The sequence below is a fragment of the Anabrus simplex genome, chromosome 1 (assembly GCF_040414725.1).
Source record: "Anabrus simplex isolate iqAnaSimp1 chromosome 1, ASM4041472v1, whole genome shotgun sequence".
Lineage (NCBI taxonomy): Eukaryota > Metazoa > Arthropoda > Insecta > Orthoptera > Tettigoniidae > Anabrus > Anabrus simplex.
In genome coordinates this window covers 737,167,804-737,184,760 of record NC_090265.1, presented here as the reverse complement: position 1 = coordinate 737,184,760, position 16,957 = coordinate 737,167,804, and positions in this window count along the sequence as shown.

Below are 16,957 nucleotides of genomic sequence, written 5' to 3'. Positions count from 1 at the left end.
ATATAAATAAAATCTTAATGACTGTGTGTGCCTGTACATTGACTATTTTGGTGAAATTTTCATACAGATACCCGTTTGAGGGGTAATAATGGTCGTCTGCATATTTTTTGGTTTAATTTCCTGAAAGTCATAATTTTTACCCCCTCACCCAAAATCCAGATTGCAGCATAATCTGCCAGACAAGCAAGAAAATTGAAATTTGGCAAAATTGTACGTTTCAGCCTGTAACGAACGAAAAACTTCACAGATCTTTAATTTTTTCATTTTTTAATCCCTGAAGAATATAAAAATTTTAATGATGGTGCAGATCTTCGTTTCGAGATATTTTGTGGGATAAACGGGAAGTCCTATCACATAATGGATGGCACAATCTTCGTTCAAATTGGAGTGATCTTCAACCTTGGTCTTATGACTTTTTGTCGTATCTGTATCGCTAATACATTAGATTCGTCTCTATTTCTCGATTTTAAGTAAATTTGGACTCTTTACCTATATAATTCATACTTTCAATCACTTACAGGACAGATAGTATGATCAAACTCTACACGAACATTGGCCCACCCAGTACCCATATGTGAGCCAAATGCTATGTCACATAATTATCCGAAAAGTAATGCAATGTAAGATAATCTTACACAAATTTCACCCTATTCAATGCTTCTAACTCAATCTGACCCATGAATAGATGAGATGCGAGAAAATATCATAGGACCAGCCATTTAGATCGCTAAATACTGCCCCTTATGGTACAATCCTTTGTCAATATGATGTACCATTTAGCAGCAGTTAAATCTGTAAATGAATGTCTGCAATATTGTAAACATGCATATACTTTCGAATGTCCATCTATATATATTCATTGATGTTGATTTGTAGCGACCGAGAAAGGGGTGTCTGCTATTGTAATCAATACTCCCTACACCGACTTTGACTGCTGACAGTAGGAATGGGGTCCTTCTCCAACTCCTGTGTAACTGGCATTAGTAAGAAGGGCCTACCATTTTAATGAATAATTCACTTCTCGATTTGTCTTGCAGAAGGCAAGGGATCATGCAGTTTTGTTCGAAAGTTCCTTACCCTATTGTGTTTGGCTCTAGGCCAGGGTAAGGTTCTATAAGATGGGTATGCTTAGCCGCCATTTTGGTTCATACATGGGCAATGGGCCTACGTGCGCTCGCTTCGTCATATCGAATGTATTGCTTTAATCACCGCGTGCAGGGACAGAATAGTGCTATATTTGTGTGGATATATATTGCATTATGGTGGGTTGTTCTGCACCTAATTGCAGTGATGTCTCTACTGCAGGATGCAGGTTGTTTAGATTCTCTTCTGGTCTGAATTATGCCTCCAATGCCTCTGCTACACCTTCTTCAACTGTTGACTTAAACCTGCATCCAGCTCCCACTGACATTACTACACCCCTTAATTCAGTCACATTGATCATTCAATATTCAGTTCTCCCCCAAAGACCGGCAACAGGAGTTCAACATCCAAACACCACAGTTACAATATTTGTCAAAACTAACTTCATATAACACAACTAATTTGTTTAACATTGGTGGCATTACAGCAAATGCATTATTGAAAACCAAGATCTGTGGTAGGCCTATATGCAGGGAGAACTATGAGCTTTCTAACTCAAGCACGGAAACATTCGTATTTTTTTATTTAGCTGATCTAAAGAAACCAAATTGTGAAGTTATGGAAATAATTTGCAACTGTGAGGCCTTCTATAGGGACTGTAAGCATTATATAATGTAAAATGGTGCAAATCTTGTAAAGGAGATAATTTTGAATGATAAATGTACCAGTACAATCTTCTCCAATGTGCCGTAATTTAAAAGAAAAATATTGGTAGACACTTCTTCGAAATTCGATCCTATGCTTTTGTGGGCTTTAACAAGAATGTACCGTACGGAATGGAATATTATTGTTTTGTAAATACTGTAATAAAAGGAGACAGTAGATTTGTAAAATATTACTTAAATATATATTTTTTTAAATGTGCTGCCTGAGCAAGTTAACCAATGTTGCCACCTTTTGAAGTTTACTAAAGTGAGTCATGTTAAGAAATAATACTAGGCCTACTTCTCCTCAAACCAGAGGAATCTCTGTAAAAAATATATATATATATATATATATATATATATATATATATATATTAAAGAAGCACTCCTAACTTTACCAAAGTCAAATTTTTCAATATTCTCCACAGCTCGTGGGTCACTCGTCTTAAGTCATTGGTAACCGTTTATCAGTGCAGTACTTCAGGTTGGGAGAGATCAGCTATAGAAGAAGTTACTCTATTCCTATTTTCTTCCCGAATATAATTTATATTAACATAACATTTGTTTCATGAATGTTCGGTTGAATAAACTAAAATCCTCTGTTCATTATAACTGCATAACCTGATGAGATTCATAACACTCACCAAAAATTAAGTTTATTTTGCACATAGAATGTCTTTTTTAAATACTGGTAAATAAGAAATGGGACTAAATTTTAGAAGAAAGAAAATAAACTTAAAGAATCCCAATTACTTGGGTGTGTTCGTCTTCGTATATCACATTTGAGCGTTATTTTTGTTCGAAGAATATTTTTCTTATTATTTTGACAACATTGAAAATAGCGCTGAATCAATTTCACGCAAGTATGAAATACCGACTGAGATCATATGGTATCAAAATCTTATTTCACAATTTATATATCTTCGACACTGACCGATTACCACGTCAAATTCCATAATTTAAGAATGATGGTAGCCTATATCAATACCACGGTGTCCCTCATTTCATTTGACGGTACCGCGGCGCATAGTTTACGAACAACTTATTCTACTTGTCGATAATACACTGACTGGCAGAGCAAATGCAACACCAAGAAGGAGTGGTCAGAACTTTATGCCAATTGCAGGGTAGACTGACGTCACTGAGCTATGCTCATGATGTGAAATGCGCCGCTGTGCTGCGCACGTAGCGAACGATAAATGGGACACGGCGTTGGCGAATGGCCCACTTCGTACCGTGATTTCTCAGCCGACAGTCATTGTAGAACGTGTTGTCGTGTGCCACAGGACACGTGTATAGCTAAGAATGCCAGGCCGCCATCAACGGAGGCATTTCCAGCAGACAGACGACTTTACGAGGGGTATGGTGATCGGGCTGAGAAGGGCAGGTTGGTCGCTTCGTCAAATCGCAGCCGATACCCATAGGGATGTGTCCACGGTGCAGTGCCTGTGGCGAAGATGGTTGGCGCAGGGACATGTGGCACGTGCGAGGGGTCCAGGCGCAGCCCGAGTGACGTCAGCACGCGAGGATCGGCGCATCCGCCGCCAAGCGGTGGCAGCCCCGCACGCCACGTCAACCGCCATTCTTCAGCATGTGCTGTTCCAATATCGACCAGAACAATTTCCCGTCGATTGGTTGAAGGAGGCCTGCACTCCCGGCGTCCGCTCAGAAGACTACCATTGACTCCACAGCATAGACGTGCACGCCTGGCATGGTGCCGGGCTAGAGCGACTTGGATGAGGGAATGGCGGAACGTCGTGTTCTCCGATGAGTCACGCTTCTGTTCTGTCAGTGATAGTTACCGCAGACGAGTGTGGTGTCGGCGTGGAGAAAGGTCAAATCCGGCAGTAACTGTGGAGCGCCCTACCGCTAGACAACGCGGCATCATGGTTTGGGGCGCTATTGCATATGATTCCACGTCACCTCTAGTGCGTATTCAAGGCACGTTAAATGCCCACCGCTACGTGCAGCATGTGCTGCGGCCGGTGGCACTCCCGTACCTTCAGGGGCTGCCCAATGCTCTGTTTCAGCAGGATAATGCCCACCCACACACTGCTCGCATCTCCCAACAGGCTCTACGAGGTGTACAGATGCTTCCGTGGCCAGCGTACTCTCCGGATCTCTCACCAATCGAACACGTGTGGGATCTCATTGGACGCCGTTTGCAAACTCTGCCCCAGCCTCGTACAGACGACCAACTGTGGCAAATGGTTGACAGAGAATGGAGAACCATCCCTCAGGACACCATCCGCACTCTTATTGACTCTGTACCTCGACGTGTTTCTGCGTGCATCGCCGCTCGCGGTGGTCCTACATCCTACTGAGTCGATGCCATGCGCATTGTGTAACCAGCATATCGGTTTGAAATAAACATCAATTATTCGTCCGTGCCATCTCTGTTTTTTCCCCAACTTTCATCCCTTTCGAACCACTCCTTCTTGGTGTTGCATTTGCTCTGTCAGTCAGTGTATAATAATAACAGTAAAAACCGATTTATTAGTAATCTATTTTTTCTAATATTTCTCCAGTGATAATATATGCCTAGTTTGTTTGTTTAAAAAGACAAATTATCAACGACCTTGCTTTTACAATCACCGCATCGAGTAAATATTACACAACAATGTATGGAATATACTAATATTTATGTTGAGTAATGCTGAGAACGAGTATTTTTACAATATGTTAGTTCAGCATTACTTTCTAGCGTGGAGAACAGTAAAAAAGAGGGATATACAAGGCTAGGGCGGTCAACTGCCCTACCCAACGCAGTGCAGGAATGAACCATAATGGCGGGCGAGCATACCTAGTCCTTAGAGAGCCCTAGGCCAGGGTGCCCGCCATTATAAACAAATATTCCAATCTAAAATTTGACTAGCATTAGGCATAGTGGCCTGCTATTTTCATGGAAACTCACTAATTCTGTGTGACTGGCAGTAAGCTGGCTGGCAGCAGTAAAAAGGGCCTGTCATTATAATGATAACTGCACAACTCAATTTTGACTGGTGGTAGGGAAGTTGCCTGCTATTATAAAAACTCCTCAACAGTAATCTGTCTGAAAGTAGGAAATGGGTCTGCCATTGTAACTAAAACTCCCCAAATCGATTGTGACCGCGCAGTAGGCATTAGGGCCTGCAATTATAATGTAAACTTGCCAACTCGATTGTGAATGGCAGTAGGCAAGTGAACCTGCCGTTATCATCACAACTCCGTGACCCTCACTTTACATTGGAAACAACGTATGGGGACCTCGCCATGCTATTTCTCAGATAAGGCCAAGAGACATGCGATTTTAAAACAATCTCCTTTACTGCGCGCACAGTCTTCACGTCGATATCTGTATACAGGGTAGAATACCGTAGCGAAGCACGGGTACATTTGCTAGTTTCAAATATAAGTATCAAAAAGGTGGAAAATTTTTATTTTTATAAGTCTTTGTAAATAGGATTTGATACGGAAAATGAAGCTGATTTCTTGCAGTACTATGCTTCCCATCTAACAGTACAAAGTTCTAGAGCTGGAATGACTAAGCCGCAGACAGCCACGATCCGTGAAAACTCTTTGTCTTTTCTCAGCGTGGAGTAGGGGTTCGAATAGTGGAGAGTCCCAGGGCATTAACTATGCCCTTTTACTAATCTGTTTCGTAGGAGTACCCGATGAGTCGGAATATCTCAATTCCCTACATTGGCGACGGAAAAGTCTATCTGACTGGGAGGCAAATTTTTCCTCCAAGTCCGAAGAGAAACCTCCTCTTCACTGCTAATTTGGAATAAAATGAATCTAGAATTTAATAGAAGTGAAGAGGAAGAAGCTTTTCTTAAGAAACGGCTCTTTTCAGGGTTGAATTTTGAGTTATTTAATGAATTATGGTGCTATAATTTGTATTAGGCCTAAATTGTAATTCTAGACCAGGTACTACTACTACTACTACTAAGTGAGTCTCTGCCTTAAGTGTGCACACTGCTCATTCAAAACAGTGCATCAGAGTAGGGATTGAATATCTGGAATACTATGATGAACCAGTGTGTTATGTACCGGCAGTATCAGAAAATGTAAGAACCAGAGGAATGGCATGCTAAAGAAGAAAGTTTACCAATTCCCCAGCTATTTCCCGCATGTATTCAGTCAGACTGTTATACTCAGTACGCAGCAGTAATCCCATCTATCGGAGTTGAGTGGCAGCATAAAAGACAAAGAACATCACAAAAAACAATGGTCAGTGTAATGTTATTGTTGATCAATGTTATGCGCTTTCGATATTGTAGGCCTTCACATTTAGTTTTCTTCCAACTCTGAAAGACCACTCTTATCATAGTCAGTACGGTAAAACTGAATAAAACATAAATGATCGGAAATTGTATTCTCTATAACTTTTGTTATGTAGTACTTTTCGATAGGACCAATAATACAGTATAGGTATTTAAAAATTAAATTTTAGGTTCCTTCCCCTAAACTACCATTTCATCCATCGTGAATAAAATTGTTTATAGCTTAGACTGTAGTTTCTTATTCCCCAACTCCATATAGCGATTTTCATTAAATTCTGTTATCCCTTTTTCTCGTGGCTCGGCATGGATATGGACTTAGCAACAAAAATACAAATTCATGAATATCTGTGTTATCATAGCTGGTACGGAAAAATGTATAAGATATAAATGATCAGAAATTTAATTCTATATAACTTTAGTCATGTAGTATTTATCGATAGGACTATTAACCCCTTAAGCGGGGAGCTCGGTACACACTAGCTCACTCCCAAGTGGGGAGCAATTTCCCTGATTGGAGAAAATATTTAATAACTTGATCAAAAACAATCTCAGACGAAAATAAACTATTGAAGGGCCAAAAGAGAAATATTTACTTGAATATAATGTATTTAATTGTTGAAAAATTTGATTATTTCAATTTTTCAATACTGTGTGCAAAAACGTACTAAGTGCTTTCACACTGTGAAATCGAGATTGCTTCTTCCTAACAGCAAAGCTCTGTTTTTTGTTTATACAGTAACTTTCACCCGAATATTTTAGGCAGTTTACTATCAATCTCTGCCTGTAAATAAATGTTTCTGCATATGTAAATTGTAGATTTACAAAGTTTACATGTACTTAAAAGATGTACAATGGAATAAATTATAATACTCAGGAAATTTTCCGTTATGTTGGTTAGCGCTTTCGAGGGATCAAGTTTACATAGCCTGCCTAGAATTCATAAGTGACATAAACAGACTATATTACACTACAATACAGGTAATATTTACAGTATTTACAGTGTTCACAGTGTTATGTCTTTTACAGCTGTTCATTATGATACACACGGAAGCAGGTCATGTTATATAACCTGTCTTGCCTTCGCATAATTTATATAATTCCACTCCGAAACGCAATCGTTTTCTTGTTATGTAAACTTTTCACCCCAGCCACCCTTTCCATAGCAAGTGGTTGTCAATTGACATTTTTGCCATCAGGGGTATAAGCTTCTGAAAATGTTGCTAACAGGTGGTCAAATACTTGATTTATCTCATATATTTTGGGTGGAAGTTGTGCATTATTCACTTCATTGTCAGATATATGTAAAAAGCTGTGGAGGAAAATATAATAATAATAATAATAATAATAATAATAATAATAATAATAATAATAATAATAATAATAATAATAATAATAATAATAATAATAATAATAATAATACTAATAATAATGAAGATGCCATGGAGTCTCAAGAATATATAAGGGAAAGCGTGGTTAGAGAGTCATGATGAATGTACCCTTCCTGGGGACAGGGTTCGCAGTACACCACAAACTAGTTGCTAGCATACTTGGTTTCTCTTCGCCCAATGATAGAACTTCAGTAATATCCTTCAGGTCTAGCAATAGGGGATACTCTTTGGTTAACTTCCATGCTCCTACCAATGACTCTAACAAGAAAAACCCAGAGACTACAGATAAGTATTGGGACACCCTTGAGGAAACCCTAGACCACATCCCACATCATCATACGACAATACTGCTGGGAGATTTCAACGCTCAGATTGGGAGAGAACAGAAATACCAGAAGATTGTAGGAAGATACCCCGCCCATAAGAGAACCAACAAGAATGGGGAACGGCTAATCAGTCTGTGCATCAAGTATGGATTACTCTTGAAGTCTACGGCTTTTAAACACCTACCTAGGAAGGCCATGACATGGCACAGTTCAAACAGCATGATGGGCGAGTTCCAAATTGACCATGTAGCAATAGATAAGAAGCACCACTGCGACATTATGAATGTGAAGATTTTACGAGGAGCTAACATAGACTCCGATCATTACCTGTCCATGGTTAAGATGAATCTGAAACCACTGTATATGACCAAGGCTATGCTTATGAAGAAAAAGAAGATTCCTAGGTTTGATATCACCAAACTTAAAGAAGACAATGCAAGTTACCAAGAGAGTCTGAACCAACACATCAATAGGATTAACACCACTACGAGATGCTATAACAGACGCGGCTCAGAAGACGATCCCCAACAGACCTAAAGGAAACAAGCACCCATGGTGGTCAAACGAATGCAATGAGGCTATAGAAGCCAGGCGACTAGCATGGCTCAAATGGAACTATCATAAAAACGAAACCAACCTACAAGCCTTTATTACACAAAGAAACAACACCTCCAGCATCATAAGAGGGGCGAAAAGAAAATACAACAAAGAACTGATTAAGCAAGCCGAGGAGGATTTTGGAAGAAACAACTCCAGAGACTTATACAAAGGTCTCAAACAACAGACGAACCAGTTCACACCCCAATTTTTTACATTTCCAGAGAACAGACGGATCACTGTGCCTCAATGATGATGACTGCATCAAGATCCTAGCTGATTATTTCCAAGGAATTTTGAATGCTGAAGAACCTGCGCAGTGCCTCCCAGTTAGAGAACCAGCTAACCCTGTCACCAAAGACATCCAACCTCCCATCTTTGAAGAAGTAAGAGAGACCATTCAACTTCTCAAGAACAGCAAAGCTCCTGGAGAAGACGGAATAGTGGCAGAAATGTTGAAACAAGCTGGTGAGCAAACATTCAGGCACATACAGAAAGTAATCCTGGACATATGGGCAAAGGAAAGGCTCCCAGATGATTGGAAGTCAGCTGTTATCCATCCAATCCACAAGAAGGGAAGCAAAACAGATCCCAGAAACTATAGAGGAATATCACTCCTTTCAGTATCGTATAAAGTCTTTTCCAAGAGTCTGGAACAGCACATAACAAGACAACTGGATAAAGAATTAGGAGAATATCAAGCAGGGTTCAGAACTGCAAGGTCTTGTGCTGAACAAATACAAAATCTGAAGACCATCCTTCAATATAGCAAGAAAAGATGCCGACAGTGGGTAGCTATCTTTGTCGACTTCCAGAAGGCATACAACTCCGTGGATAGGATCACACTCTTCAATACCTTAAGAGAACTGGGACTAAATGAAAATATTAATAGGTTGGTGCAAGCCACCCTGCACAACACCACTTCCAATGTTAAGTTTAGAGGTCAATTATCAGAGAGCTTCACATTCAATACAGGGGTGAGGCAAGGAGATGGTATCTCATGCATATTATTTAACTGTGTCCTGGAAAAGATCATATGAGAATGGACCAGGTCATTAACTGAGAACACCGGATTAAGGATGGGGTTGAAATCAGACAACCTGAGGATTCCATGCCTGGCCTTTGCTGATGACCTTACTTTATTAGCAAACGACATGCATGAGGCCACTATGCAGCTTCAAACACTGCACTCTATAGCAGCTAAAGCGGGCCTCATGATCAACATTGGAAAGACCGAGTTTATGACCAACATCAAAGATGCCCCTACAACAATGGGAGTCAGTGATACAAAACACATCAAGAGAGCTAAAAATGTGAAGTACCTTGGATAGTGGATATCGGAGGACCTAAGTGAAACGATGGCTCTTGAACAAAGGAGAATCAAATTAGACAAGGCCTACCATGCCTGCAGAAAACTGTATGCCTCAAAGCATTTATCAAAGAATGTAAAACTGAGACACTATAATGAAGTAGTCAGACTATCAGTCCTCTAAGCAGCAGAATGCCTATCCCTATCTAAAAAGACCCCACTGAGACCCCTGTAAGTGCAGAACAGAAATTCCTGAGAAGAATAATAGGGCCAAGGATCCTACCACATGGAAAGCGATTGTACAAACCCAACAATCTCTACCAGCATCAAGAAAACCTCATAGATGCCATCAGGAGAAAACGTCTGACTTTCTATGGACACCTATACAGAACGGATCCTAATAGATTATCCCATAAGATCTTCAAGGTTGCTAACAAAGGCAAAGTTACTGAATTCCCCTGGACCAAACAAGTGGACAAAGATCTTGCAGAGCTTAATATTAAACAAGCGATTGCAAGAAATAGTGTCCTAATTTAGGTTTCTCTACAATCCCCTCCGGCAACAGTATGGCCATAAGAAGCTATATTTCGTCCTTATTTGTCCGGACATGGTCTTGATCTCGATTCCTTCCTTTCGTCTTACTAAAATGGGTTTTATGTGCGATTTCCTGCTCGTCTTCTTTTGTCTGTTCAGCTATGTTCTGGCATATCTCATCATAAAAAAGTAATTAAAATATTTTGCTCAGTTTTGTTTTCACTAAAAACACTCTCTTTACATCACGTTGAAAATTTGGATCAAAGCGGGAATTTCTTTGTTCATTTTCAGTATAAGTGACGAAGAACTTGCAATGGTTGGATTGTAATCACTATTATCGTCACAACTGTCACTGTCATGATCGCTACTTGAACTGGAATCGAACACGTGTTGTCTCTTTTGCGACTGCTGAACATTCGCATCAGCTATGCCCAAACCCTGTAATATTCCAGCTTACAGTACTTATTCCAGGTAATTTCCTGTCACTTACAAATTCCTCTTCGGCAGAACTTACTTCACTAATATCACAATTCTCCCCACTAAATTCCAACATTTCGTTTATCATGACCAGTAAATCATCTTCCTCTAACAGTGGGGGCCGGTAATTCGTTATAGATTTTAGCAGAAAAAATTGTAAGAAAAAGGATCAAATAGAAACCTGGTCTCAGCAGTTTGGACGGAAATCATGAAATATGACTGTGTTACGGATGTGTACGATAATAATAAAATATTGTGTAACTCGCGATAAACACACACTCAAGTCGTGAAGGAAGAACTGAAGACTGGGGATAATAAATCAGGTCACAGTTCTAAGATGTCATCAGAGAGGTCTGTTCAGTGTCGTAATCTCTAGAAATCCCTTATACAGCAATATTATTACATCCAACGGACTATTAGGCGTTGAGCTAAAGCTTCAGCGCGGAGTTATTAGGCCTTAGGTCGTTCTTGTCCGGACTCAGCTGCGTTCTTTATGTTGTAACTCATGGACGACACATTGGTATTGGGAGAACATACTGTAGTTGAAAAAATTCACATCAGAGGGCAGACTGATCCAGAATACGCTGCTGAAAAGGAAATAAACCTCTGCAGGCAGGCAACTGAGAAAAAAAAAAATTTGAATCGGCCGATATATCGGCATTCCCCGCCAACCAAGCAACTTGTAGCCGTGGATCTCGCCGCATCGCCCACCAAACGGGTTAATAATATAAATATTTGAGAATTAAATTTTAGGCCTTCCACTGAACTACCATTTCACTCAGGGTGAATAAAATTATTTATAGCCTACATTGTAGTGGCTCATACCCCGACAGACAGACAGACAGACAGACAGACATTATGGAAAGTAAAAGGTTACTTGTTACTGTGGACATGACCAATACAGAAATAGCATTCTTTTCACATTCTGAGCAATGTACAGACAAAACTGTTATTTTATATTTATAGATATTTACTTTCTTTGAAATTGGAAGTTTAATTTAACTTCATTTACATAAAGACTCATTGCAGTTGTCGGATCAATGAGACATATGATGCTGTTTTAAGACCAAGCATTTTACAAATGTAGACACTCGAACCGATCAGCCTCTATATAGCTCTGTTCCTTTACTTCATTTTCAATTGTGTGAGAGCAGTAAAGGTAAGTTGTCATGAAAGGCATTAAACGCAGTGTTCCCTTTCTAGAAATTGTAGGGTATAGGGGACGTTATGGACCAAAGAGTCGATGAGAAACATTGAGTTGAGATAATTTCACGCAATTTTCTGAAGCTAAACATGCCTTTCTGATCCATGAGATATTCTCAACCAAAGGCAAAAATTATGGTCTGAGTGCAGATACTAGCAATTCCAAGTGTTTCACAATTATTATATCACTTATACTGCCTTGTATTATTTCTTCTTTTTCCACTGCTATCAGCCAAATAAGAGTTACATATGCTGCGAAAACATAGTTCCTAAGTTTAGTATAATGTATGAATTGTATGTGTACAATAAAAATTCACTTTTCAAATACAACTTACAGTTTTATTGTGGACCCCTTGGACTATCGTCGCAGCCCCCCAGTTTGGGAATGGCCGCACTAGAACCTCGAGCATGAATCTTCTAATAAATGAGTGTTGAAGCCTGTCTTCTTGATGAAGCTGGGAGGTAGGAACAAACTCGTCAAGGGCTGAGAAAAGATGGGATTGGTGAGGGGAGAGCCTATTTATTTGTTGATGGCAGTGTATGAAGATGTTGAGTTTGTCCTTGTTCTTTTGTGTTTCAATGTTTGTCCTCATCTACTACTGGTATTTCTCTTCCCACATTGACCAGACTTTCTCATTCCTGTCTCTTTCTCTGACTTGATTTACTACTCAAATGACTTTGAAATCCCTGCTCCATGTTTCATAGATATAGTAAACACACTTACCTCTTCTCTTCGATGGATTTACTCCTTCCTCCCCCTGCTGATGTTTCTAAAAGATAAGAGAAAAAAAATTACTGCCATATCATGTAGAACAAGAATTGGAAAAAGAAAAAAGTTTTACTTCATTATTAATACATGCATTTATAAACAGATCTTGTAACATTATAATACTTCCAGTTTCAAAAGATATTTTCTCACACACATCAAGAATTTTTATTATTACCAGTACATTTTACAGAATATGGGATTGCAGTGCAGTCAAACAAAGTGAGGTTATGCAGGAAATATCAGATTAGGGAATGAAGTCTTAAAGGAAGTAGATGAACATCGTTGCTTGGGTAGTAAAGTAGCTAACCATGGCACAAGTAAGGAGGACATAAAATGCAGACTAGCACAAACAGAGAAGGCCTTTCTTAAGAAAATAAATTTACTAACTTCAAACTTTGATAGGTAAAGGAATTAGAAAGTGTTTTTGAAGACTTTGATATGGAAGTGAAACATGGACGATAACTAGCTCAGAAAGAAAGAGAATAGAACCTTTTGAAATGTGGTGTTACAGAAGAATGCTAAAAGTGAGATGGATAGATTGAATCACAAATAAAGAGATACTGATTCGAACTGGTGAGAGGAGATATATTTGGCTGAATTTGATGAGAAGAAGAGTTCGTATGATAGGGTGTATCTTAACACACCCAGAACTTATTCTGTTGGTTGTTGAGGGAAGTGTAGGTAGCAATAATGATTGTGGTAGACCAAGGAATTAATATGACAAGCAGATTAGAGCAGGTATAAGATGTAGTAGTTATGTAGGAATGAAAAGATTATCACAGGACATGGTGGCATGGTGAATGGCATCAAAGCAGTCTGTGGGCTGATGACTCAACAACAATGAGATTGCAAAGAGTTATAGCTATAATTTGAATCTGGGAATAGTAACCACAATCTAAAATATTTTGTGATACTTTTGAAAACATTAGGGGGGCATAAAATAATCAGTTATTTCCAAGTTGATATTTTAAACCTTAGAAATGCTGGTCTACCTATAAGTCATCTGAGGAGTTTTTTTGTAATCATTAAACATCTATTCACATTATTTTAATCCCTAACAAAACATCCTCTAATAATGGCAAAAATGGAAATAAGCAACGTTTTGAAAAATCAGGTAAATTTCTAGATCTGTTGAAGTTTTGAACAGCAGAATTTAGTGGGAGAACAATGATGGTAACAAAATTGTGCTTTAGGAAGTGGAAAGGACGATAAATGTATTGTAGTCATTGAAATGGAATGGCATACGGCTTCTAATGCCGGGAGTGTCCGAGGACATGTTCGGCTCGCCAGGTGCAGGTCTTTTGAATTGACTCCCGTAGGTGACCGGCGCATCATGATGAGGATGAAATGATGATGAAGATGACACATACACCCAGCCCCCGTGCTAGTGAAATTAACCAATGATGATTAAAATTCCTAACCCTGCCGGGAATTGAACCTGGGACCCCTGTGACCAAAGGCCAGCACGCTAACCATTTGGCCATGGAGCCGGACATTATAGTCATAAAGCAACAAAAATAGATTAAATTAGACCTGAAATTGTGGAATGTATTTAGAGGGAAGGGATCAAATAGCTAACAAGTTAACACTAAAACAGCAGACGGGGTCAAAATGACACACACCTTCAATTTTTCTGTAATAATGTGCACACGCCTACATTGTTTCTGTTCAGATCTCTTGAAATTTCATAGTTTTTGTCTTGTATACTTTGATGTATCTCACCCAGCAAAACATTTACATTTTTACAGATTTTTGAAATGGCATATCCTGGACAGCAGAAAGTGTCATTTTGACACCTGTATAATTTCTGGGACTGTTGCCAGATTACTGTCAGCTATGAAGTCTCACCATCTCCGAAGGATAGTGGGAGCAGCGGACGGGGTAACCTAATCCATCTGCGCAAACTGATAACTGACATCATATTAGGCCTTGATGTTTTGGTAAAATACAAGGTGATCGTAGACTATGCAGCTCATGAAGTCTTTTCAGGAAAAGACAGACGTCTGAGGGTTGCCTGGCACGATGGAAATCTCGGGACTCGCAAGGATGCGGAAGTCGACGTAGACCTGGGAGATATCCAATTAATGTATCTTCAAGATAAGGCATCTTCTAGGCACCTGGTGATGGAACCTGAAACTAGGAGCACCATTTCAAGAGGGAGTTCCCTCAAAAACACCAGAGTGAGCCCAAGAAACCTGTTCTTATGGCCATCAACAAGGAACTTTTTACTGAAGAGAAACATGATGACAAAAAGATCCTTCACATCGCTCCAACTTGTTAAGACACTCCAAGACAACAACAAAATTGTTGGTACGAACAATCGACCTCATTCACCATGAAATCCCTATTGAGGTGAAGAAGGCCAAGTCTGAATTATTGAAGGGCTGAGAACCATCATTTATAAAGTGTGTTATGATTATTTCTTTACTGAAGAGGTATCTTGTATGCTAGAAAATCTGAAAGTGAACTATCCGATTCAGATGACAATGTTTTGCTGGTGACAAGCGAGACTAGTGAGGACGAAGATCATAACGAGACAGAGGGATGACACAGGAGCAGATGGAAGTGCTAATCTGCCTCTGACTCACCTCAAATGTCTCAATCTCAGTTTGGTATTTTATCAGTGAAGATGGTCACTCGAGATGGAACCAAGTGGCATTCGAACTCTTCATCAGGAAGGCTGGGCTGCAGTTAACATCCTGAAAGAGTGGGTAGATCCCTCAACATATACTTACCACCGAGTTGAAAACTCTGTCAATTAGTGTCTTTTGTCAAGTCTTTGATGAATCGATGCATTGTGTAATAACAAAACAACATACAGAATCAATCGTTCAGAAAGAACTCAAGAAAACAAACTTGAGCGTGTCACTCGAGGAGATGGAGGCTGTGACTGCTATCATGTATACCCGGGGTGTTCTGTGTTCGACACGATGCCAAGAGTTAGATTTCGAGAGCTTCTCAGATTCATCCATTTCAATGAGGAATCAGCTCTAACTGAGCGTATGCCAGCTAACAAGTTTGCTCTTTTCTCTGAAATCTGGGACACATTTTTGGAAAATTGTCTTTCCTGTTATTGTCTAACTGAAAATATAACAGTTGATGAGCAGTTACTTCCCAGCAAAAGCAGGTGCAGATTTACCCAGTTCATGATAAGCAAGTCTGACAAATATGGACTCAAATTCTGGATTGCTGCACGTGTAGTCAAAATACATCCGCAATCCTTTTCCATACCTTGGTAAGGTCGACTCGCATCTGGATAAGCAGCCAACAGGAGAGTACATTGTACTTTGCCTCGTGGAGTTGTTTCTAAATCAGGGAGAAAAATGATGACAGACAGATTCTTCACATCCCTTCAACTTGCTAAGAAGCTCCAAGTCAACAAAAACATTGCTGGTACGAACAGTTAACCTCATTCGCCATGAAATCCCTATTGAGGTGAAGAAGGCCAATTCTGAGTTGAAGGGCTGAGAACCATAATGGGGCATGTGCCATTTTTTAAAAATTGGAACAAATTAAGGTTAAAGTTTAGTCACTGCTATAATTCACAGACAAAGATTACAGAAACTACAACAGTTCCATATTATAGTTCATAGATAAATTAATTACTACAAACCAAATACAAAGATTATCTGGCATTTGAATACAAATAATTAAATAAATGCCGTAATTTTTCACTGGAGTGGATTTGGCCCAAATTGACTCCAAACAGAAAGTATAAAGTTTGATAATATCCCAGTGGACCAACTCCACATGTCATTGTTAGGTACTTAATTTTGCCGTTGCTACATCACATTATTGCAAATACTTCAAAACTTATGAAATAGTGAAATGAATGGAAGCATGGCAATTCAATCATCATCATCATTTAGCTTTTGCCAGCTTAATGGGTGCTCTTTGAGCAGGGCTCAGTCCCCGTGGTGAAAATACTGAAATGGTTACCTTTGCGGATGGGCTGCCCGTACGAGAAGGTGAAATATGAAGGATTTTGCTTTCTTCCATTTTTTTTTTGAGGGTGTACATGAACTTAATCTTAAGAGGTTCATTAGACTGGCAATTCAACCACCTAATTTTGAGCCACTGAATCTTATCACCATCTACTGTTTCCTTACGAATCACAAACTTTTTTGAGAGCTCCTAATGTTAATACTTTCTTTCTATGCCATATTCAAACTAAAGGGCTTATTTTCCCTACATTCCTTAACTAAGGTCAGATAATCTCCTACCACAACTGTCTGAATAGGCTATTAAGTGATTTGCTGTTGTGCTGACATTTCTCAGGTAATACAGAATACATGAACCTAC